Raw genomic sequence first — 24,273 nt, forward strand, 5'->3', positions numbered from 1 at the left:
CTCGTCACATCACTAAGAGCCCAAATCATGATATGGAAGTTCTCCCTCTTAGATGACACTCCTTGACTTCGAAGGGGAGTTTTTTTTTTTTGGATATTCTCAGAATCTAGTAGTGTGTCTAGTGGTGCTAACACTCTAGGTATGGAGTCGCTCTTATTAAGAGATCATAAGATAAGGCTATAAAAGAATTGTAAATGGTGAAAGTATTATCATAGTACAGTCATTCTTGTTTGGTGCAACTCCTCTCTTGTGTGTGCTCTCTCTCTCTCTCCCCCAATGAAAAAAGATTCATGAAGGAAGTTACAATTCACACCCGTGTGGCCCCCAAGCATTATTAGTTTCTCTATGGGTACTCTCTTGTGAGGCATTCTCAAACAAACACCTTCTCTATGGGTACTCTCTTGTGAGGCATTCTCTTCGGTTGGTACTCTCACTAAAGTCCATGTGACAGAACCCTCCCATCCACGTATCATGAGTAAAATCCATCACGAAAGCCGTAAAGAGAGAGAGAGAGAGAGAGAGAGAGAGAGAGAGAGAGATGGTATGGCTAGTTGTCCAAAGCTGCAACAACTTTGCAATAGAGGAAGGGTGTGGGAGGCATATATATAGAGACTGTAGATGGTGCGTGGAGAACTCTAACATGTGTGTCCTTCCATATTATATAACGAGGCTTTTAAAACCAACCACTCTACAACCTTCATATGGATTATATTTTTCACATCTTCCTAAGGTTATATTTCTTCTTTAATTACTCACAGAGGCATGATCTTTTGAGGCACACCTACCAATTCACCTCATTTAAAATTGCATTATCCATACCATCGAGGGTGTGCAAGCGTCTGCCAAATAAGTTTATAGACTTTGTTTCTTCTCATCACCAAGGAAGGATTGCATGATTAGTGTGAGTTCCGTGGGTGCTCAATGTCCACTCTCTTTTAGGGTGTCTTGCATGTAGAGAAGCTTAATAGTGGCAATGTCTTGGGGTTCCTAGACCTCATTGTGATCTTCAGATTAATACACATACTAAGTTAAAGTCATTAAAAGCCCTTGATGTGATAATGCAATACGTTTTTAGTAGTTTGTATGCCTCGGATGGAAGGAGAAGTGATAGAGTGATTTGGAAATACTAAAAGAAAGAACTTACCTAGGAGCATAAAAATTTATGTTTGAGTTCTATAGAGGACATGATCTATAGACCTCTATGACATAATGTTAGAGTCCATCATCACATGTATAGAACTCTTAGGAAATTTATTCCCCATTGGTTAAGTCTAATGTCACCTAGGAATGTCTTAGTTTTTATTCTTAGTTGACTCGCCTTAAGTAATATTATGAGCTCAAGCATGTGCGCTTATACATTTGGTTTGTACTGGAAACGTAAGAGCTGTATGAAGTTTCGTACCCCTAATTTCATTGCACAATACTCATGATAATAAACATTTTTCATTAGACACATAAATGTCAGAGGGAACTCATCACGTCACTGTAGTCTAAGAGCCCAAATCATGATATGGAAGTTCTCTCTCTTAGATGACACTCCTTGACTTGGAAGGAGAGATTTTTTGGATACTCTCAGAATCTATTAGTGTGTGTAGTGGTGCGAACACTCTATGTGTGAACTCTCTCTTATTAAGAGATCATAAGATGAGGCCTGATGCCTATAAAAGAATTGTAAATGGTCAAAGTATCATCATACTACAATCATGCCTATTACCTCGGCTGAATTTGAAAGTGCATTCATGAAAGAATTTCATCCTAAGAATGAGATGGATCATAATTGGGAAGCATGGGACAATTGTAAGATGAGAAAAATCTCACATTGACTCAACATATCTCCAATTATACATTCTCAAATTGAAAGGAATGTATGATTTTTAAAAGATTCATGGATTAGACTCGGACTATAACCATCAAGTTAAGCAAAATGAGTTGAAAACTTTAGAAGAAGCAATTAAGTTTGCTCAGATTTTCGACAGCATTGTCGGAAAGAAAAAGCGTGCGTAGAATGCACAACAAACATCTACTGTGTCCAAGGGATCCAAGCATCAAGGTCAAAATAAAAGAAAGGGACCTAACCAAAAGAATCTAAGAAGTCTAAAGGACCACAAAATTTTTAGAAGCATGAAGATTTTGAAAGAGCTAAAAAAGAGAATTTATATTTTCACTACATGGAAAAGGGTCTTAGTAAACTACAACATCCTAAGCTAAAAGAAAATGAGAAGAATCAGCGTGATCAAAGTAAAGAAAATCAAGTGCGCACTATTCAAGTGCTCCCTCTTAAGACTCCTCATAAGTTTAAAGAGGTACAAGTTTATCATGCCGATTCTACTCATGTGTGTTGTGTTTCATCATCAATGTGGGTGCCAACATTTGAACCACATGAGTTGGTTTGAATGTATGGTCACGCTAAAGGTCACAAGGTATGAGTTATGATTGATGATAGTGCCATGCACAATTTCTTGAACTATACTTTAGTCAAGAAATTAAAGTTTTCAAAAAGCTCAAGTGACCATAAGTATGTGGTTTCTTTGATTAACGGCTATGATAAAGATGTTTGGGATACAATAGTTCATGATGTTCCATTAGTCATTCAAGGTCATGAGATGCATTTGGATTTTCAAGTTATGCATATCACTCGAGCGGATGCTATTCTTGGTCGTAAGTGGTTATATAACATTGGTCCATCTTTGTCTAGAAGTTATTTGCATAATTCTTCTGATGGTCATTCATTATATGACTATTTTCAAAAGGCGATTCTTGAATGGGATGAGACGAACAAGAACATAACAAGGGAAGGAGGACAAGATGCTCATTCAAGCTCATCAAGCAGACACACTCCATCGGGTCGATGTCAAGGACACGCAACATATACTAGTGTGGAAACAACAAGTTAAATTCGTGCTCCATCTGTTCATCTAAGTAGTAGACAACTAGTGATATTGCAAGAATTCCTCGAGTGCCGACACTAAAAGACATGGAAGCAATGCTCTATGCTCAACAACTAGGATATAAAAAAAGCTTCATCACAGGACCTGCAGCTAAGAGTTATATATTGAAATTAAAAGATTTTTATCAATGTCAGCCACCACCAGGGAGAAACTAGGTTCTTTTTTCATGAACCCTTCAAATGTGTAGGAGGAAGCATGTAACATTTATGCTATATATGGTATGTAGTTTACGTAAAGACTAACTTGTGTTTTTTCTTTTTTCATGAACCCTTCAAATGTGTAGGAGGAAGCATGTAACATTTATGCTATATATGGTATATGTAGTTTACGTAAAGACTAACTTGTGTTTTTTCTTTTCACAGAATTCAAGGCTTTAAGAAAAAATCAAGATATCTTCGATATGTGAATACCATATCAAAGATGATGAAATGCGACCACCACATTTACCTATCAAAGTTGCAGAGATCTTCTGCATTGAAGATGTGGCTTACATGGTTCAACCTTCATCAATCCAAGGGGCTGGGCTTGGATTATTTATACATTCAAATGTGCAAGCTGGAAGGACCTTGTTGCACTATGGAGGGTCAAAACATTCTCATGATAATTGGATAAAATTATGTGTAGAGAATCCTAGAGCACATAGTTACTCCATCATTGAGGACCCTAGTGTGTGTCCTAAGGAGGAGAGAGTTTACATTTTCGGTGATGTTCAAGATAGAAATGTGGCTCGTTATATAAATAGCTATAAGGATTACAAAGAAAGAGAGAATGTGTGTTATGTATTCTCACCATCATTACCTCCATGGTACAAGCATAGAGAAAGAAATGTACATTGATTATGGCTACATTTATGTAGAAGCATTAGAAGATATCACCGCCGCTGGCGATGAACTTTTTGATGATTATGATTTCTAATGTAATCTCAATTATAATTTATAGTTTTTTTCAACACTACTACTTCTAAGAGGTTTTCAATGTAGAATTACTAAGTAATGATCCCTATAATCACATGGTAACCTATGTTGTATTGTAGTATTTTAAAATCTCTCCGATAGAAATATAGATTATTATTTGTTGAGCATGTTCTTCTTGCATTAGTGAAATATAGTCTAAATCAAAAGGGCAATTCTTCTCAAGTTTCACTAATATAGAATAAATTTACAAGTAATACAAGCTTCTTTCTAGTCGATTTTAATAAACATAGTCCAAATCTAGAACATTTTATTGATTTCATCTAGCCAATTTTAACAAATATAGTCCAAATCTTCGAAAGTGGGAATTGGGATTTTTTCAAATTCCCTAATGTGATGTTAACGGGATTTAGTCCATTTATGTTGATGTATGGTTTTCAACCACGAGCTCTAGTCGCCATTGGACTCGAGAAAGAAAAGATACAAAAGATTAAAGATTTTCTTCAAGTCCTCGAGAAGATGACAAAAATTACGAAAGATAATATTAAGAGAGCACAGAAGGGTGCTAAACATTATGCAAAACAAAGATCGTAGACAAAAAGATTAAATATTTTCTTCAAGTCCTCGAGAAGATGACAAAAATTGCGAAAGATAATGTTAAGAGAGCATAGGACGGTGCTAAACATTATGCAAACAAAGATCGTAGACAAATCATCTTTGAGGAAGGTGATTTGTTTTCAAAGGTTCTTGCACTTTGCGATCTTTGAAAATGGGGAGAAGTCCGAAGCTATCTCCAAGGTATTGTGGTCCATCTGTAATACTTAAAAAAGTAGGTACGTTGCCTATAAGTTAGCTTTATAATAAGAAAGCTCTAAAGTACATCCACTTTTTGACGTCAGTAGACTTAAAGAGAAGTTGGGTGATGACGATAATCTCGTCAGTCAAGAGATCCTAATAAAGCTTATAGAACCCCCATCCTTACCACACAAACCAGAAAAGATCTTGGATTTCCAAGAAAAAAGAACTCGACACTTTATATGGCAGGAGTGTTTAGTCAAGTGGAAGGATATAAAAGAAGAAGGTTCTAGGTGGGAAAAGGTAAGCACACTCAGAAAGAGGTTCCCGAATTTTTTTTTCGAGGACGAAAAATCCTCTTAAGGGCGGAGTAATGTCATGACAATGGAATTATTGGGAGCCTAGAGACCTCGACCGTCCAAACAAGACACGGAGCACACAATTACTCGATCATTGAGGACCCTAGTGTGTGTCCTAAGGAGGAGAGAGTTTACATTGTCGGTGATGTTCAAGATAGAAATGTGGCTCGTTATATAAATAGCTGTAAGGATTACAAAGAAAGAGAGAATGTGTGTTATGTATTCTCACCATCATTACCTCCATGGTACAAGCATAGAGAAAGAAATGTACATTGATTATGGCTACATTTATGTAGAATCATGAAAAGATATCAGTGCTGGAGATGAACTTTTTGATGATTATGATTTCTAATGTAATCTCAATTATAATTTATAGTTTTTTTCAACACTACTACTTCTAAGAGGTTTTCAATGTAGAATTACTAAGTAATGATCCCTATAATCACATGGTAACCTATGTTGTATTGTAGTATTTTAAAATCTCTCCGATAGAAATATAGATTATTATTTGTTGAGCATGTTCTTCTTGCATTAGTGAAATATAGTCTAAATCAAAAGGGCAATTCTTCTCAAGTTTCACTGATATAGAATAAATTTACAAGTAATACAAGCTTCTTTCTAGTCGATTTTAATAAACATAGTCCAAATCTAGAACATTTTATTGATTTCATCTAGCCAATTTTAACAAATATAGTTAAAATCTTCGAAAGTGGGAATTGGGATTTTTTCAAATTCCCTAATGTGATGTTAACGGGATTTAGTCCATTTATGTTGATGTATGGTTTTCAACCACGAGCTCTACTGGCCATTGGACTCGAGAAAGAAAAGATACAAAAGATTAAAGATTTTCTTCAAGTCCTCGAGAAGATGACAAAAATTGCAAAAGATAATTTTAAGAGAGCACAGGACGGTGCTAAACATTATGCAAACAAAGATCGTAGAAAAATCATCTTTGAGGAAGGTGATTTGTTTTCAAAGGTTCTTGCACTTTCCGAATCTTTGAAAACAGGGAGAAGTCCGAAGCTATCTCCAAGGTATTGTGGTCCATTTGCAATACTTAAAAAAGTAGGTACGTTGCTTTTATAAGTTAGCTTTATAATAAGAAAGCTCTAAAGTCCAGCCACTTTTTGACGTCAGTAGACTTAAAAAGAAGTTGGGTGATGACGATAATCTCGTCAGTCAAGAGATCCTAGTAAAGCTTATAGAACCCCCATCCTTACCACACGAACCAGAAAAAAGATCTTGGATTTCCAAGAAAAAAGAACTCGACACTTTATACGGCAGGAGTGTTTAGTCAAGTGGAAGGATATAAAAGAAGAAGGTTCTATGTGGGAAAAGGTAAGCACACTCAGAAAGAGGTTCTCGAATTTTTTTTTTCGAGGACGAAAACTCCTCTTAAGGGCGGAGTAATGTCATGACAATGGAATTATTGGGAGCCTAGAGACCTCGACCATCCAAACAAGACACGGGCGGTGTTTAGGGGAGCGAAAAATGATCGGTAGGACTCAAGACTTAGCCGGACACTAGTGAGAGTGGGCAGGTACATGTGAAGAGCATACTAGCTAATAAAAGAGTGGAGTCCATGTACAAAAGGGTCATATGTTTATTTTGTCTATGGTTGGGAGGTGAACAAAGAGCTCTCAGCACCCTTCTCATTTGGGTAGAAGATCGTGATTCCATGGTTGCCCTTAGAAGCCTTACTATTATATTATATAGAAATGATATACATAATATACACACATGTATGCACATAGATACATGTATGTGCATCTAAGAAAATTGATGATGAACATTATCAAAGGTTATCTAGAATAGAAAAAAAAAATCACTCTATGGTTCCAATTAAATGTTCTAACACTATCAATAGTGTCAGAACTTAATTATGAATCTAGGCATTGTACATATGTTGTACAATGCCTAGATTGTTTGTCTTGAAGAAGCATGCTATCAATTTTTTAGATCCAATGTTTTTGTATGGCATTATCTTCTACATTATAAGAAGCTCCAAGAGGGCAAGAGGGTAGAACTCTCACACACACTCACTCTCACATAAGCACTATGAAAACAATATGAGGATAGGGTAGAGAGCTAGAGCACAAGGAGGAAGAGCACACTCTCAATCAACACTCAAGGGAATGTCCCTTTCTCTCATTAGATAAATTCACTCATATACAAGGGAGTTATAGGTTTGGGCGTCCATACCCAATAACTCATTGGGCACCCACTTATTGTCTAACCTTGTCTAGGCTAGTCTAAGGACACATTGAGTGGATGCCGGCTCTTTCACTTGGCTTGGTCATCCCTTGACTACATAATTAACAAAAATTATGCGGGAAATGTAATGATTGAAACAAACTATTAATCTTGCTTAGGCACATAAGTGAGGGTGGACAAGGATATTTTAAGCGGTGCACCCATTATCTGTTCAGATCCTTTAGTGACTCTGCGCTCTACTTGTGCATGCTCATGGATTGTTGTAGATTTCTTATCTGCAATGCACATGTGTGTTGTTGATGTATGTCTGTGGTCTATCTTAACCTTGAAATAACACACTCCTTCACTCCGGAGCGCGCTCTGTTAGTTGATCGAGGTTGAGATTCAAGCATATGATATTGGAATGTAATTTTTGACACATAAATTGCAATCTAAATTTTAAAGTTATAGTATTTCAGTCAGTTTTTCGGCTTTCAAATGAAGTTGTAGATGAGGAGGTTATATCTATCAGGAGTCCCTCAACTTTAAATAGAGGTAAGTATGATAGCCTTTGCCTTCAAGCATCTGCTTACTTTACCTTGTTGTTCATACCAAGTTGCCTAGAGGTACACTTCGAGCACCTCTATTTTTTGACTATCGTAGATATTAGACATAGGTGGTTCTCAAGGGAGTGTATTATGGCACTCTTTTGTAGTCAAGATGAGCGGATGACAGAGAACATCTATGACATGATCTCTATAGACCTCTATGACATGATCTTAGAGTCCATCAAAACATGAATAGAACTTGTAGAAAATTTGTTCCCCATTGGTTGAGTGTAATGTCGCTAGGAGTGTCTTTGTTTTTATTCTTAGTTGACTCGCCTTAGGTAATATTATGAGGTCTAGCATGTTTGGTTATACATTTGGTTTGTAGTGGAAACGTAAGAACTGTATGAAGTTTCGTACCCCCAATTTCATTGTAGAATACTCATGATAATAAACATTTTTCATGAGATGCGCATGAATGTCAGAGGGCCCTAGTCACATCACTTGAGCACCCAAACCATCATATTGAAGTTATCTCTCTTAGATGACACTCCTTGACTTCAAAAGGGTTTTTTTTTTTTGGATATTCTCATAGTCTAGTAGTGTGTCTAGTTGTGCGAACACTCTAGGTGTGAACTTCCTCTTATTAAGAGAACATGGGATGAGGCTTTATCCCTATAACAGAATTGTAAATGGTGGAAGTATTATCATAGTACAATCATTCTTGTTTGGTGCAACTCCTCTCTTGTGTGTGTTACCTCTCTTTCTTTCTTCCACGTTCTCCTATCCTTGCCTATCTTGGCACCATGTGTACTTTCACTTTGTTCTAGCTCACTAACTCAACAAATCATCAATATATGGAATATTTTCTCTTTATAGTTTGCCTATTAAGTCATCTTTAATCAACAAAAAGATAGTGAGAGATGGTATGTACTATCTTTCTTCTTTCAAAAGAGGACATGATCTATAGACCTCTATGACATAATGTTAGAGTCCATCATCACATGTATAGAACTCTTAGGAAATTTATTCCCCATTGGTTAAGTGTAATGTCACTAGGAATGTCTTAGTTTTTTATTCTTAGTTGACTCGCCTTAAGTAATATTATGAGGTCTGGCACGTTTGCTTATACATTTGGTTTGTAGTGAAAACGTAAGAACTGTATGAAGTTTCGTACCCCCGATTTCATTGCACAATACTCATGATAATAAACATTTTTCATTAGACACATGAATGTCGGAGGGCACTCGTCACATCACTAAGAGCCCAAATCATGATATGGAAGTTCTCCCTCTTAGATGACACTCCTTGACTTCGAAGGGGAGTTTTTTTTTTTGGATATTCTCAGAATCTAGTAGTGTGTCTAGTGGTGCTAACACTCTAGGCTCTTATTAAGAGATCATAAGATACGGCTATAAAGGAATTGTAAATGGTGAAAGTATTATCATAGTACAGTCATTCTTGTTTGGTGCAACTCCTCTCTTGTGTGTGCTCTCTCTCTCTCTCCCCCAATGAAAAAAGATTCATGAAGGAAGTTACAATATTCACACCCGTGTGGCCCCCAAGCATTATTAGTTTCGCAATGCCGGGCTTATAATTGGAAGGCCGCAGTACTTCCAAGGTTCAAATTCGCATCAGTCCGACGTGGAGGAGGATACAAGACACCAATGAATGTGAAGGTGTCCATTCGGAACAGTGAACGATATGCGGCTTCAAAGCTCACAAGGTTCTCGGCGAATGTCGGTTTGACATGGGCGGCACTTGGAGACTACGTCAATCGATGGGACGTCCTCCCTTCCGGCACCTCAGGACTCGTTGGCCGGGAACGACTGGGTCGAAGCGGCACGATGCACATGGACTCTTTCTTGAGCGATATGACTGGTTCCTTCTTGGAGCGGATATTAGGACTCGTTCCTTCGAGTGGATGTCATGCAGAGCATAAATACCAGCTTATGAGGAGAGGCCTATACTCATCATCTCAGCCGCGCTCAAATCTTTCCACGCTCCTCATCGCATCGCATTCCCCACAACAATATTCCTCAAACCATGGCAGCAGCAGCAGCAGCAGCCAGCAGCTTGCTTCTTCTGGGCGCAGTGATGCTGTTGGCCTCCTCTACGCTCATACTAGAAGTGAGGGCCGCGGATGCAGACCCTCTGCAGGACTTCTGTGTGGCCGATAACACCAGCATGATCACCCTCAACGGGTTCGCCTGCAAGCCAACCGACGAGGTGCAGGACGCGGACTTCAAGTTCACGATGCTTGAGCATCCCGGCCAACCTATGAAAGGGCTGGGCGTGTCCGTCAACCTGGCCAGTGCGGCCAATTTCTTTGCCCTCAACACGCAGGGCCTGTCCATCGCCCGCATCGACTTTGACCCCAAGGGATTAAACCCGCCCCACGTGCATCCCCGTGCCACCGAGGTGCTCTTCCTGGCCGAGGGCACGCTCAAGGTGGGCTTCGTCACCGCCACGCCCAACAATACCCTCTTCGAGCAGACCCTCTCCCCCGGCGATCTCTTTGTCTTCCCTCGCGGCCTCGTGCACTTCCAGCTCAACCCCGACAAGCACCACTCCGCCCTCGCCATCTCCGCCCTCAATAGCCAGAACCCGGGCACCTCGCAGCTCGCCGCCGCTCTCTTCGACGCATACCCACCCCTGCCCGAGGAGGTGCTAGAGACAGCCTTCGGCATTGACAAGGGTGAGGTGGAAAGCCTCATGGCCAGCGTCCGCAAAACCCTCTCTTAGTTTTATTAGACTGCCTCTCTCCTCATCGTGTACAAACTACAAGTGGCATATGAATTCCTTTTGAATAAAGGCATTGTTTTTTAAACTTCAATCTTTCCGATTGTGTAACCAGGTTTGAAATGAAGCCTATCCCATTTTCAGAGTATGATCTAACTTGCCAATTGAGATTATTATCTTCCTAACCTAATGTGTAAAGCTTAGACTTTACCTAATGTGTAAAGCTTAGACTTTATCCCGTGCATGCACACTCTCGTCATCGCGTGAACAAATTACAAGTGGCACGAATTCTTCATAAGTGGCATGAATTCCTTTTGAATAATGACATTGCTATTTTGCCCTTTGTGTAACTAGGTTTTGAAAGAAGCCAATACCTAATGCTTAGAACTTTGTGCTTTAGTTGCACAACACCTCGACCTTTGAGGCTTCCTCTATACATATCCCCCTCAGTGCATGCCCTCATCAAACACCTTCTCTATGGGTACTCTCTTGTGAGGCATTCTCTTCGGTTGGTACTCTCACTAAAATCCATGTGACAGAACCCTCCCATCCACGTATCATGAGTAAAATCCATCACGAAAGCCGTAAGGAGAGAGAGAGAGAGAGAGATGGTATGGCTAGTTGTCCAAAGCTGCAACAACTTTTCAATAGAGGAAGGGTGTGGGAGGCATGTATATAGAGACGGTAGATGGTGCGTGGAGAACTCTAACATGTGTGACCTTCCATATTATATAATGAGGCTTTTAAAACCAACCACTCTACAACCTTCATATGGATTATATTTTTCACATCTTCCTAAGGTTATATTTCTTCTTGAATTACTCACAGAGGCATGATCTATTGAGGCAAACCTACCAATTCACCTCATTTAAAATTGCATTATCCATACCATCGAGGGTGTGCAAGCGTCTGCCAAATAAGTTTATATACTTTGTTTCTTCTCATCACCAAGGAAGGATTGCATGATTAGTGTGAGTTCCGTGGGTGCTCAATGTCCACTCTCTTTTAGGGTGTCTTGCATGTAGAGAAGCTTAATAGTGGCAATGTCTTGGGGTTCCTAGACCTCATTGTGATCTTCAGATTAATACACATACTAAGTTAAAGTCATTAAAAGCCCTTGATGTGATAATGCAACACGTTTTTAGTAGTTTGTATGCCTCGGATGGAAGAAGAAGTGATAGAGTGATTTGGAAATACTAAAAGAAAGAACTTACCTAGGAGCATAAAAATTTATGTTTGAGTTCTATAGAGGACATGATCTATAGACCTCTATGACATAATGTTAGAGTCCATCATCACATGTATAGAACTCTTAGGAAATTTATTCCCCATTGGTTAAGTCTAATGTCACCTAGGAATGTCTTAGTTTTTATTCTTAGTTGACTCGCCTTAAGTAATATTATTAGGTCAAGCATGTGTGCTTATACATTTGGTTTGTACTGGAAACGTAAGAGCTGTATGAAGTTTTGTACCCCTAATTTCATTGCACAATACTCATGATAATAAACATTTTTTATTAGACACATGAATGTCAGAGGGAACTCATCACGTCACTGTAGTCTAAGAGCCCAAACCATGATATGGAAGTTCTCTCTCTTAGATGACACTCCTTGACTTGGAAGGAGAGTTTTTTGGATACTCTCAGAATCTATTAGTGTGTGTAGTGGTGCGAACACTCTAGGTGTGAACTCTCTCTTATTAAGAGATCATAAGATGAGGCTTGATGCCTATAAAAGAATTGTAAATGGTCAAAGTATTATCATACTACAATCATGCCTATTACCTCGGCTGAATTTGAAAGTGCATTCATGAAAGAATTTCATCCTAAGAATGAGATGGATCATAATTGGGAAGCATGGGACAATTGTAAGATGAGAAAAATCTCACATTGACTCAACATATCTCCAATTATAGAGAAATCATTCTCAAATTGAGAGGAATGTATGATTTTTAAAAGATTCATGGATTAGACTCGGACTATAACCATCAAGTTAAGCAAAATGAGTTGAAAACTTTAGAAGAAGCAATTAAGTTTGCTCGACAGCATTGTGGGAAAGAAAATGCGTTCGTAGAATGCACAACAAACATCTAGTGTGTCCAAGGGTTCCAAGCATCAAGGTCAAAATAAAAGAAAGGGACCTAACCAAAAGAATCTAAGAAGTCTAAAGGACCACAAAATTTTTAGAAGCATGAAGATTTTGAAAGAGCTAAAAAAGAAAATTTATGTTTTCACTACATGGAAAAGGGTCTAAGTAAACTACAACATCCTAAGCTAAAAGAAAATGAGAAGAATCAGCGTGATTAAAGTAAAGAAAAGCAAGTGCGCACTATTCAAGTGCTCCCTCTTGAGACTCCTCATGAGTGTAAAGAGGTACAAGTTTATCATGCCGATTCTACTCATGTGTGTTGTGTCACATCATCAATGTGGGTGCTAACATTTGGACCACATGAGTTGGTTTGAATGTATGGTCACGTTAAAGGTCACAAGGTATGAGTTATGTTTGATGATAGTGCCATGCACAATTTCTTGAACTATACTTTAGTCAAGAAATTAAAGTTTTCAGAAAGCTCAAGTGACCATAAGTATGTGGTTTCTTTGATTAACGGCTATGATAAAGATGTTTGGGATACAATAGTCAATGTTGTTCCATTAGTCATTCAAGGTCATGAGATGCATTTGGATTTTCATTTCTTCTCAAGTTTCACTGATATAGAATAAATTTACAAGTAATACAAGCTTCTTTCTAGTCGATTTTTTTAAACATAGTCCAAATCTAGAACATTTTATTGATTTCATCTAGCCAATTTTAACAAATATAGTTAAAATCTCCGAAAGTGGGAATTGGGATTTTTTCAAATTCCCTAATGTGATGTTAACGGGATTTAGTCCATTTATGTTGATGTATGGTTTTCAACCACGAGCTCTAGTGGCCATTGGACTCGAGAAAGAAAAGATACAAAAGATTAAAGATTTTCTTCAAGTCCTCGAGAAGATGACAAAAATTACAAAAGATAATTTTAAGAGAGCACAGGACGGTGCTAAACATTATGCAAACAAAGACCTCTATGACATAATGTTAGAGTCCATCATCACATGTATAGAACTCTTAGGAAATTTATTCCCCATTGGTTAAGTGTAATGTCACTAGGAATGTCTTAGTTTTTTATTCTTAGTTGACTCGCCTTAAGTAATATTATGAGGTCTGGCACGTTTGCTTATACATTTGGTTTGTAGTGAAAACGTAAGAACTGTATGAAGTTTCGTACCCCCGATTCCATTGCACAATACTCATGATAATAAACATTTTTCATTAGACACATGAATGTCGGAGGGCACTCGTCACATCACTAAGAGCCCAAATCATGATATGGAAGTTCTCCCTCTTAGATGACACTCCTTGACTTCGAAGGGGAGTTTTTTTTTTTGGATATTCTCAGAATCTAGTAGTGTGTCTAGTGGTGCTAACACTCTAGGTATGGAGTCCCTCTTATTAAGAGATCATAAGATACGGCTATAAAGGAATTGTAAATGGTGAAAGTATTATCATAGTACAGTCATTCTTGTTTGGTGCAACTCCTCTCTTGTGTGTGCTCTCTCTCTCTCTCTCCCCCAATGAAAAAAGATTCATGAAGGAAGTTACAATATTCACACCCGTGTGGCCCCCAAGCATTATTAGTTTCGCAATGCCGGGCTTATAATTGGAAGGCCGCAGTACTTCCAAGGTTCAAATTCGCATCAGTCCGACGTGGAGGAGGATACAAGACACCAATGAATGTGAAGGTGTCCATTCGGAACAGTGAACGATATGCGGCTTCAAAGCTCACAAGGTTCTCGGCGAATGTCGGTTTGACATGGGCGGCACTTGGAGACTACGTCAATCGATGGGACGTCCTCCCTTCCGGCACCTCAGGACTCGTTGGCCGGGAACGACTGGGTCGAAGCGGCACGATGCACATGGACTCTTTCTTGAGCGATATGACTGGTTCCTTCTTGGAGCGGATATTAGGACTCGTTCCTTCGAGTGGATGTCATGCAGAGCATAAATACCAGCTTATGAGGAGAGGCCTATACTCATCATCTCAGCCGCGCTCAAATCTTTCCACGCTCCTCATCGCATCGCATTCCCCACAACAATATTCCTCAAACCATGGCAGCAGCAGCAGCAGCAGCCAGCAGCTTGCTTCTTCTGGGCGCAGTGATGCTGTTGGCCTCCTCTACGCTCATACTAGAAGTGAGGGCCGCGGATGCAGACCCTCTGCAGGACTTCTGTGTGGCCGATAACACCAGCATGATCACCCTCAACGGGTTCGCCTGCAAGCCAACCGACGAGGTGCAGGACGCGGACTTCAAGTTCACGATGCTTGAGCATCCCGGCCAACCTATGAAAGGGCTGGGCGTGTCCGTCAACCTGGCCAGTGCGGCCAATTTCTTTGCCCTCAACACGCAGGGCCTGTCCATCGCCCGCATCGACTTTGACCCCAAGGGATTAAACCCGCCCCACGTGCATCCCCGTGCCACCGAGGTGCTCTTCCTGGCCGAGGGCACGCTCAAGGTGGGCTTCGTCACCGCCACGCCCAACAATACCCTCTTCGAGCAGACCCTCTCCCCCGGCGATCTCTTTGTCTTCCCTCGCGGCCTCGTGCACTTCCAGCTCAACCCCGACAAGCACCACTCCGCCCTCGCCATCTCCGCCCTCAATAGCCAGAACCCGGGCACCTCGCAGCTCGCCGCCGCTCTCTTCGACGCATACCCACCCCTGCCCGAGGAGGTGCTAGAGACAGCCTTCGGCATTGACAAGGGTGAGGTGGAAAGCCTCATGGCCAGCGTCCGCAAAACCCTCTCTTAGTTTTATTAGACTGCCTCTCTCCTCATCGTGTACAAACTACAAGTGGCATATGAATTCCTTTTGAATAAAGGCATTGTTTTTTAAACTTCAATCTTTCCGATTGTGTAACCAGGTTTGAAATGAAGCCTATCCCATTTTCAGAGTATGATCTAACTTGCCAATTGAGATTATTATCTTCCTAACCTAATGTGTGAACCTTAGACTTTACCCCGTGCATGCACACTCTCGTCATCGTGAACAAACTACAAGTGGCACGAATTCTTCATAAGTGGCATGAATTCCTTTTGAATAATGACATTGCTATTTTGCCCTTTGTGTAACTAGGTTTTGAAAGAAGCCAATACCTAATGCTTAGAACTTTGTGCTTTAGTTGCACAACACCTCGACCTTTGAGGCTTCCTCTATACATATCCCCCTCAGTGCATGCCCTCATCAAACACCTTCTCTATGGGTACTCTCTTGTGAGGCATTCTCTTCGGTTGGTACTCTCACTAAAATCCATGTGACAGAACCCTCCCATCCACGTATCATGAGTAAAATCCATCACGAAAGCCGTAAAGAGAGAGAGAGAGAGAGAGAGATGGTATGGCTAGTTGTCCAAAGCTGCAACAACTTTGCAATAGAGGAAGGGTGTGGGAGGCATATATATATAAAGACGGTAGATGATGCGTGGAGAACTCTAACATGTGTGACCTTCCATATTATATAATGAGGCTTTTAAAACCAACCACTCTACAACCTTCATATGGATTATATTTTTCACATCTTCCTAAGGTTATATTTCTTCTTTAATTACTCACAGAGGCATGATCTTTTGAGGCACACCTACCAATTCACCTCATTTAAAATTGCATTATCCATACCATCGAGGGTGTGCAAGCGTCTGCCAAATAAGTTTATAGACTTTGTTTCTTTTCATCGCCAAGGAAGGATTGCATGATTAGTGTGAGTTCCGTGGGTGCTCAATGTCCACTCTCTTTTAGGGTGTCTTGCATGTAGAGAAGCTTAATAGTGGCAATGTCTTGGGGTTCCTAGACCTCATTGTGATCTTCAGATTAATACGCATACTAAGTTAAAGTCATTAAAAGCCCTTGATGTGATAATGCAACACGTTTTTAGTAGTTTGTATGCCTCGGATGGAAATAGAAGTGATAGAGTGATTTGGAAATACTAAAAGAAAGAACTTACCTAGGAGCATAAAAACTTATGTTTGAGTTCTATAGAGGACATGATCTATAGACCTCTATGACATAATGTTAGAGTCCATCATCACATGTATAGAACTCTTAGGAAATTTATTCCCCATTGGTTAAGTCTAATGTCACCTAGGAATGTCTTGGTTTTTATTCTTAGTTGACTCGCCTTAAGTAATATTATGAGGTCAATCATGTGTGCTTATACATTTGGTTTGTACTGGAAACGTAAGAGCTGTATGAAGTTTCGTACCCCTAATTTCATTGCACAATATTCATGATTATAAACATTTTTCATTAGACACATGAATGTCAGAGGGAACTCATCACGTCACTGTAGTCTAAGAGCCCAAATCATGATATGGAAGTTCTCTCTCTTAGATGACACTCCTTGACTTGGAAGGAGAGATTTTTTGGATACTCTCAGAATCTATTAGTGTGTGTAGTGGTGCGAACACTCTAGGTGTGAACTCTCTCTTATTAAGAGATCATAAGATGAGGCCTGATGCCTATAAAAGAATTGTAAATGGTCAAAGTATTATCATACTACAATCATGCCTATTACCTCGGCTGAATTTGAAAGTGCATTCATGAAAGAATTTCATCCTAAGAATGAGATGGATCATAATTGGGAAGCATGGGACAATTCTAAGATGAGAAAAATCTCACATTGACTCAACATATCTCCAATCTCAAATTGAGAGGAATGTATGATTTTTAAAAGATTCATGGATTAGACTCGGACTATAACCATCAAGTTAAGGAAAATGAGTTGAAAACTTTAGAAGAAGCAATTAAGTTTGCTCGACAACATTGTGGGAAAGAAAATGCGTTCGTAGAATGCACAACAAACATCTAGTGTGTCCAAGGGTTCCAAGCATCAAGGTCAAAATAAAAGAAAGGGACCTAACCAAAAGAATCTAAGAAGTCTAAAGGACCACAGAATTTTTAGAAGCATGAAGATTTTGAAAGAGCTAAAAAAGAGAATTTATGTTCTCACTACATGGAAAAGGGTCTAAGTAAACTACAACATCCTAAGCTAAAAGAAAATGAGAAGAATCAGCGTGATCAAAGTAAAGAAAAGCAAGTGCGCACCATTCAAGTGCTCCCTCTTGAGACTCCTCATAAGTTTAAAGAGGTACAAGTTTATCATGCCGATTCTACTCATGTGTGTTGTGTCACATCATCAATGTGGGTGCTAACATTTGGACCACATGAGTTGGTTTGAATGTATGGTCACGTTAAAGGTCACAAGGTATGAGTTATGTTTGATGATAGTGCCATGCACAATTTCTTGAACTATACTTTAGTCAAGAAATTAAAGTTTTCAAAAAGCTCAAGTGACCATAAGTATGTGGTTTCTTTGATTAACGGCTATGATAAAGATGTTTGGGATACAATAGTCAATGATGTTCCATTAGTCATTCAAGGTCATGAGATGCATTTGGATTTTCAAGTTATGCATATCACTCGAGCGGATGCTGTTCTTGGTCGTAATAAGTGGTTATATAACATTGGTCCATCTTTGTCTAGAAGTTATTTGCATAATTCTTCTGATAGTCATTCATTATATGACTATTTTCAAAAGGCGATTCTTGAATGGGATGAGACGAATAAGAACATAACAAGGGAAGGAGGACAAGATGCTCATTCAAGGTCATCAAGCAGATACACTCCATCGGGTCAATGTAAAGGACACACAACATATACTAATCTGGAAACATTAAGTTAAATTCGTGCTCCATCTGTTCATCTAAGTAGTAGACATTAGTGATAGTGCAAAGAAATTCTCGAGTGCCGACACTAAAAGACATGGAAGCAATTCTCTATGCTCAACAACTAGGATATAAAAAAAGCTTCATCACAGGACCTGTAGCTAAGAGTTATATATTGCAATTAAAAGATTTTTATTGTCAGCCACCACCGGGGAGGAACTAGGTTCTTTTTTCTTGAACCCTTCAAATATGTAGGAGGAAGCATGTAACATTTATGCTATATATGGTATGTAGTTTACGTAAAGACTAACTTGTGTTTTTTCTTTTCACAGAATTCAAGGCTTTAAGAAAAAATCAAGATATCTTCGATATGTGAATACCATATCAAAGATGATGAAATGCGACCACCGCATTTACCTATCAAAGTTGCAGAGATCTTCTACATTGAAGATGTGGCTTACATGGTTCAACCTTCATCAATCCAAGGGGCTGGGCTTGGATTATTTATACATTCAAATGTGCAAGCTGGAAGACCCTTGTTGCACTATGGAGGGTCAAAACATTCTCATGATAATTGGATAAAATTATGTGTAGAGAATCCTAGAGCACACAATTACTCGATCATTGAGGACCCTAGTGTGTGTCCTAAGGAGGAGAGAGTTTACATTGTCGGTGATGTTCAAGATAGAAATGTGGCTCGTTATATAAATAGCTGTAAGGATTACAAAGAAAGAGAGAATGTGTGTTATGTATTCTCACCATCATTACCTCCATGGTACAAGCATAGAGAAAGAAATGTACATTGATTATGGCTACATTTATGTAGAATCATGAAAAGATATCAGTGCTGGAGATGAACTTTTTGATGATTATGATTTCTAATGTAATCTCAATTATAATTTATAGTTTTTTTCAACACTACTACTTCTAAGAGGTTTTGAATGTAGAATTACTAAGTAATGATCCCTATAATCACATGGTAACCTATGTTGTATTGTAGTATTTTAAAATCTCTCCGATAGAAATATAGATTATTATTTGTTGAGCATGTTCTTCTTGCATTAGTGAAATATAGTCTAAATCAAAAGGGCAATTCTTCTCAAGTTTCACTGATATAGAATAAATTTACAAGTAATACAAGCTTCTTTCTAGTCGATTTTAATAAACATAGTCCAAATCTAGAATATTTTATTGATTTCATCTAGCCAATTTTAACAAATATAGTTCAAATCTTCGAAAGTGGGAATTGGGATTTTTTCAAATTCCCTAATGTGATGTTAACGGGATTTAGTCCATTTATGTTGATGTATGGTTTTCAACAACAAGCTCTAGTGGCCATTGGACTCGCGAAAGAAAAGATACAAAAGATTAAAGATTTTCTTCAAGTCCTCGAGAAGATGACAAAAATTGCAAAAGATAATTTTAAGAGAGCACAGGACGGTGCTAAACATTATGCAAACAAAGATCGTAGAAAAATCATCTTTGAGGAAGGTGATTTGTTTTCAAAGGTTCTTGCACTTTCCGAATCTTTGAAAACGGGGAGAAGTCCGAAGCTATCTCCAAGGTATTGTGGTCCATTTGCAATACTTAAAAAAGTAGGTACGTTGCTTTTATAAGTTAGCTTTATAATAAGAAAGCTCTAAAGTCCAGCCACTTTCTGACGTCAGTAGACTTAAAAAGAAGTTGGGTGATGACGATAATCTCGTCAGTCAAGAGATCCTAGTAAAGCTTATAGAACCCCCATCCTTACCACACGAACCAGAAAAAAGATCTTGGATTTCCAAGAAAAAAGAACTCGACACTTTATACGGCAGGAGTGTTTAGTCAAGTGGAAGGATATAAAAGAAGAAGGTTCTATGTGGGAAAAGGTAAGCACACTCAGAAAGAGGTTCTCGAATTTTTTTTTTCGAGGACAAAAACTCCTCTTAAGGGCGGAGTAATGTCATGACAATGGAATTATTGGGAGCCTAGAGACCTCGACCGTCCAAACAAGACACGGGCGGTGTTTAGGGGAGCGAAAAATGATCGGTAGGACTCAAGACTTAGCCGGACACTAGTGAGAGTGGGCAGGTACATGTGAAGAGCATACTAGCTAATAAAAGAGTGGAGTCCATGTACAAAAGGGTCATATGTTTATTTTGTCTATGGTTGGGAGGTGAACAAAGAGCTCTTAGCACCCTTCTCATTTGGGTAGAAGATCGTGATTCCATGGTTGCCCTTAGAAGCCTTACTATTATATTATATAGAAATGATATACATAATATACATACATGTATGCACATAGATACATGTATGTGCATCTAAGAAAATTGATGATGAACATTATCAAAGGTTATCTAGAATAGAAAGAAAAAATCACTCTATGGTTCCAATTAAATGTTCTAACACTATCAATAGTGTCAGAACTTAATTATGAATCTAGGCATTGTACATATGTTGTACAATGCCTAGATTGTTTGTCTTGAAGAAGCATGCTATCAATTTTTTAGATCCAATGTTTTTGTATGGCATTATCTTCTACATTATAAGAAGCTCCAAGAGGGCAAGAGGGTAGAACTCTCACACACACTCACTCTCACATAAGCACTATGAAAACAATATGAGGATAGGGTAGAGAGCTAGAGCACAAGGAGCAAGAGCACACTCTCAATCAACACTCAAGGGAATGTCCCTTTCTCTCATTAGATAAATTCACTCATATACAAGGGAGTTATAAGTTTGGGCGTCCATACCCAATAACTCATTGGGCACCCACTTATTGTCTAACCTTGTCTAGGCTAGTCTAAGCACACATTGAGTGGATGCCGGCTCTTTCACTTGGCTTGGTCATCCCTTGACTACATAATTAACAAAAATTATGCGGGAAATGTAATGATTGAAACAAACTATTAATCTTTCTTAGGCACATAAGTGAGGGTGGAAAATGATATTTTAAGCGGTGCACCCATTATCTGTGCACATCCTTTAGTGACTCTGCGCTCTACTTGTGCATGCTCATGGATTGTTGTAGATTTCTTATCTGCAATGCACATGTGTGTTGTTGATGTATGTCCGTGGTCTATCTTAATCTTGAAATAACACACTCCTTCACTCCGGAGCGCGCTCTGTTAGTTGATCGAGGTTGAGATTCAAGCATATGATATTGGAATGTAATTTTTGACACATAAATTGCAATCTAAATTTTAAAGTTATAGTATTTCAGTCAGTTTTTCGACTTTCAAATGAAGTTGTAGATGAGGAGGTTATATCTGGAGTCCCTCAACTTTAAATAGAGGTAAGTATGATAGCCTTTTCCTTCAAGCATCTGCTTACTTTACCTTGTTGTTCATACCAAGTTGCCTAGAGATACACTTCGAGCACCTCTATTTTTTGACTATCGTAGATATTAGACATAGGTGGTTCTCAAGGGAGTGTATTATGGCACTCTTCTGTAGTCAAGATGAGCGGATGACAGAGAACATCTATGACATGATCTCTATAGACCTCTATGACATGATCTTAGAGTCCATCAAAACATGAATAGAACTTGTAGAAAATTTGTTCCCCATTGGTTGAGTGTAATGTCGCTAGGAGTGTCTTTGTTTTTATTCTTAGTTGACTCGCCTTAGGTAATATTATGAGGTCTAGCATGTTTGGTTATACATTTGGTTTGTAGTGGAAACGTAAGAACTGTATGAAGTTTCGTACCCCCAATTTCATTGTAGAATACTCATGATAATAAACATTTTTCATGAGATGCGCATGAATGTCAGAGGGCCCTAGTCACATCACTTGAGCACCCAAACCATCATATTGAAGTTATCTCTCTTAGATGACACTCCTTGACTTCAAAAGGTTTTTTTTTTTGGATATTCTCATAGTCTAGTAGTGTGTCTAGTTGTGCGAACTCTCTAGGTGTGAACTGCCTCTTATTAAGAGAACATGGGATGAGGCTTTATGCCTATAACAGAATTGTAAATGGTGGAAGTATTATCATAGTACAATCATTCTTGTTTGGTGCAACTCCTCTCTTGTGTGTGTTACCTCTCTTTCTTTCTTCCACGTTCTCCTATCCTTGCCTATCTTGGCACTATGTGTACTTTCACTTTGTTCTAGCTCACTAACTCAACAAATCATCAATATATGGAATATTTTCTCTTTATAGTTTGCCTATTAAGTCATCTTTAATCAACAAAAAGATAGTGAGAGATGGTATGTACTATCTTTCTTCTTTCAAAAGAGGACATGATCTATAGACCTCTATGACATAATGTTAGAGTCCATCATCACATGTATAGAACTCTTAGGAAATTTATTCCCCATTGGTTAAGTGTAATGTCACTAGGAATGTCTTAGTTTTTTATTCTTAGTTGACTCGCCTTAAGTAATATTATGAGGTCTGGCACGTTTGCTTATACATTTGGTTTGTAGTGAAAACGTAAGAACTGTATGAAGTTTCGTACCCCCGATTCCATTGCACAATACTCATGATAATAAACATTTTTCATTAGACACATGAATGTCGGAGGGCACTCGTCACATCACTAAGAGCCCAAATCATGATATGGAAGTTCTCCCTCTTAGATGACACTCCTTGACTTCGAAGGGGAGTTTTTTTTTTTGGATATTCTCAGAATCTAGTAGTGTGTCTAGTGGTGCTAACACTCTAGGTATGGAGTCCCTCTTATTAAGAGATCATAAGATACGGCTATAAAGGAATTGTAAATGGTGAAAGTATTATCATAGTACAGTCATTCTTGTTTGGTGCAACTCCTCTCTTGTGTGTGCTCTCTCTCTCTCTCTCCCCCAATGAAAAAAGATTCATGAAGGAAGTTACAATATTCACACCCGTGTGGCCCCCAAGCATTATTAGTTTCGCAATGCCGGGCTTATAATTGGAAGGCCGCAGTACTTCCAAGGTTCAAATTCGCATCAGTCCGACGTGGAGGAGGATACAAGACACCAATGAATGTGAAGGTGTCCATTCGGAACAGTGAACGATATGCGGCTTCAAAGCTCACAAGGTTCTCGGCGAATGTCGGTTTGACATGGGCGGCACTTGGAGACTACGTCAATCGATGGGACGTCCTCCCTTCCGGCACCTCAGGACTCGTTGGCCGGGAACGACTGGGTCGAAGCGGCACGATGCACATGGACTCTTTCTTGAGCGATATGACTGGTTCCTTCTTGGAGCGGATATTAGGACTCGTTCCTTCGAGTGGATGTCATGCAGAGCATAAATACCAGCTTATGAGGAGAGGCCTATACTCATCATCTCAGCCGCGCTCAAATCTTTCCACGCTCCTCATCGCATCGCATTCCCCACAACAATATTCCTCAAACCATGGCAGCAGCAGCAGCAGCAGCCAGCAGCTTGCTTCTTCTGGGCGCAGTGATGCTGTTGGCCTCCTCTACGCTCATACTAGAAGTGAGGGCCGCGGATGCAGACCCTCTGCAGGACTTCTGTGTGGCCGATAACACCAGCATGATCACCCTCAACGGGTTCGCCTGCAAGCCAACCGACGAGGTGCAGGACGCGGACTTCAAGTTCACGATGCTTGAGCATCCCGGCCAACCTATGAAAGGGCTGGGCGTGTCCGTCAACCTGGCCAGTGCGGCCAATTTCTTTGCCCTCAACACGCAGGGCCTGTCCATCGCCCGCATCGACTTTGACCCCAAGGGATTAAACCCGCCCCACGTGCATCCCCGTGCCACCGAGGTGCTCTTCCTGGCCGAGGGCACGCTCAAGGTGGGCTTCGTCACCGCCACGCCCAACAATACCCTCTTCGAGCAGACCCTCTCCCCCGGCGATCTCTTTGTCTTCCCTCGCGGCCTCGTGCACTTCCAGCTCAACCCCGACAAGCACCACTCCGCCCTCGCCATCTCCGCCCTCAATAGCCAGAACCCGGGCACCTCGCAGCTCGCCGCCGCTCTCTTCGACGCATACCCACCCCTGCCCGAGGAGGTGCTAGAGACAGCCTTCGGCATTGACAAGGGTGAGGTGGAAAGCCTCATGGCCAGCGTCCGCAAAACCCTCTCTTAG

The 24,273-nt window shown here is 39.8% G+C and overlaps 3 pseudogenes; all 3 read left to right on the forward strand.

The window, feature by feature from the left end:
- Positions 1-9,800: 9,800 nt before the first annotated feature.
- On the forward strand, positions 9,801-10,499 carry LOC147613618 (germin-like protein 8-2 pseudogene; annotated as a pseudogene).
- Positions 10,500-14,644: 4,145 nt separating this feature from the next.
- Positions 14,645-15,343, forward strand: LOC147613619 (germin-like protein 8-2 pseudogene; annotated as a pseudogene).
- An 8,231-nt stretch (positions 15,344-23,574) lies between these two features.
- Positions 23,575-24,273, forward strand: LOC147613620 (germin-like protein 8-2 pseudogene; annotated as a pseudogene).

The sequence above is a fragment of the Cibotium barometz genome, chromosome 43 (genome assembly GCF_041138505.1).
Source record: "Cibotium barometz isolate CiBa-2024 chromosome 43, ASM4113850v1, whole genome shotgun sequence".
NCBI lineage: Eukaryota > Viridiplantae > Streptophyta > Polypodiopsida > Cyatheales > Cibotiaceae > Cibotium > Cibotium barometz.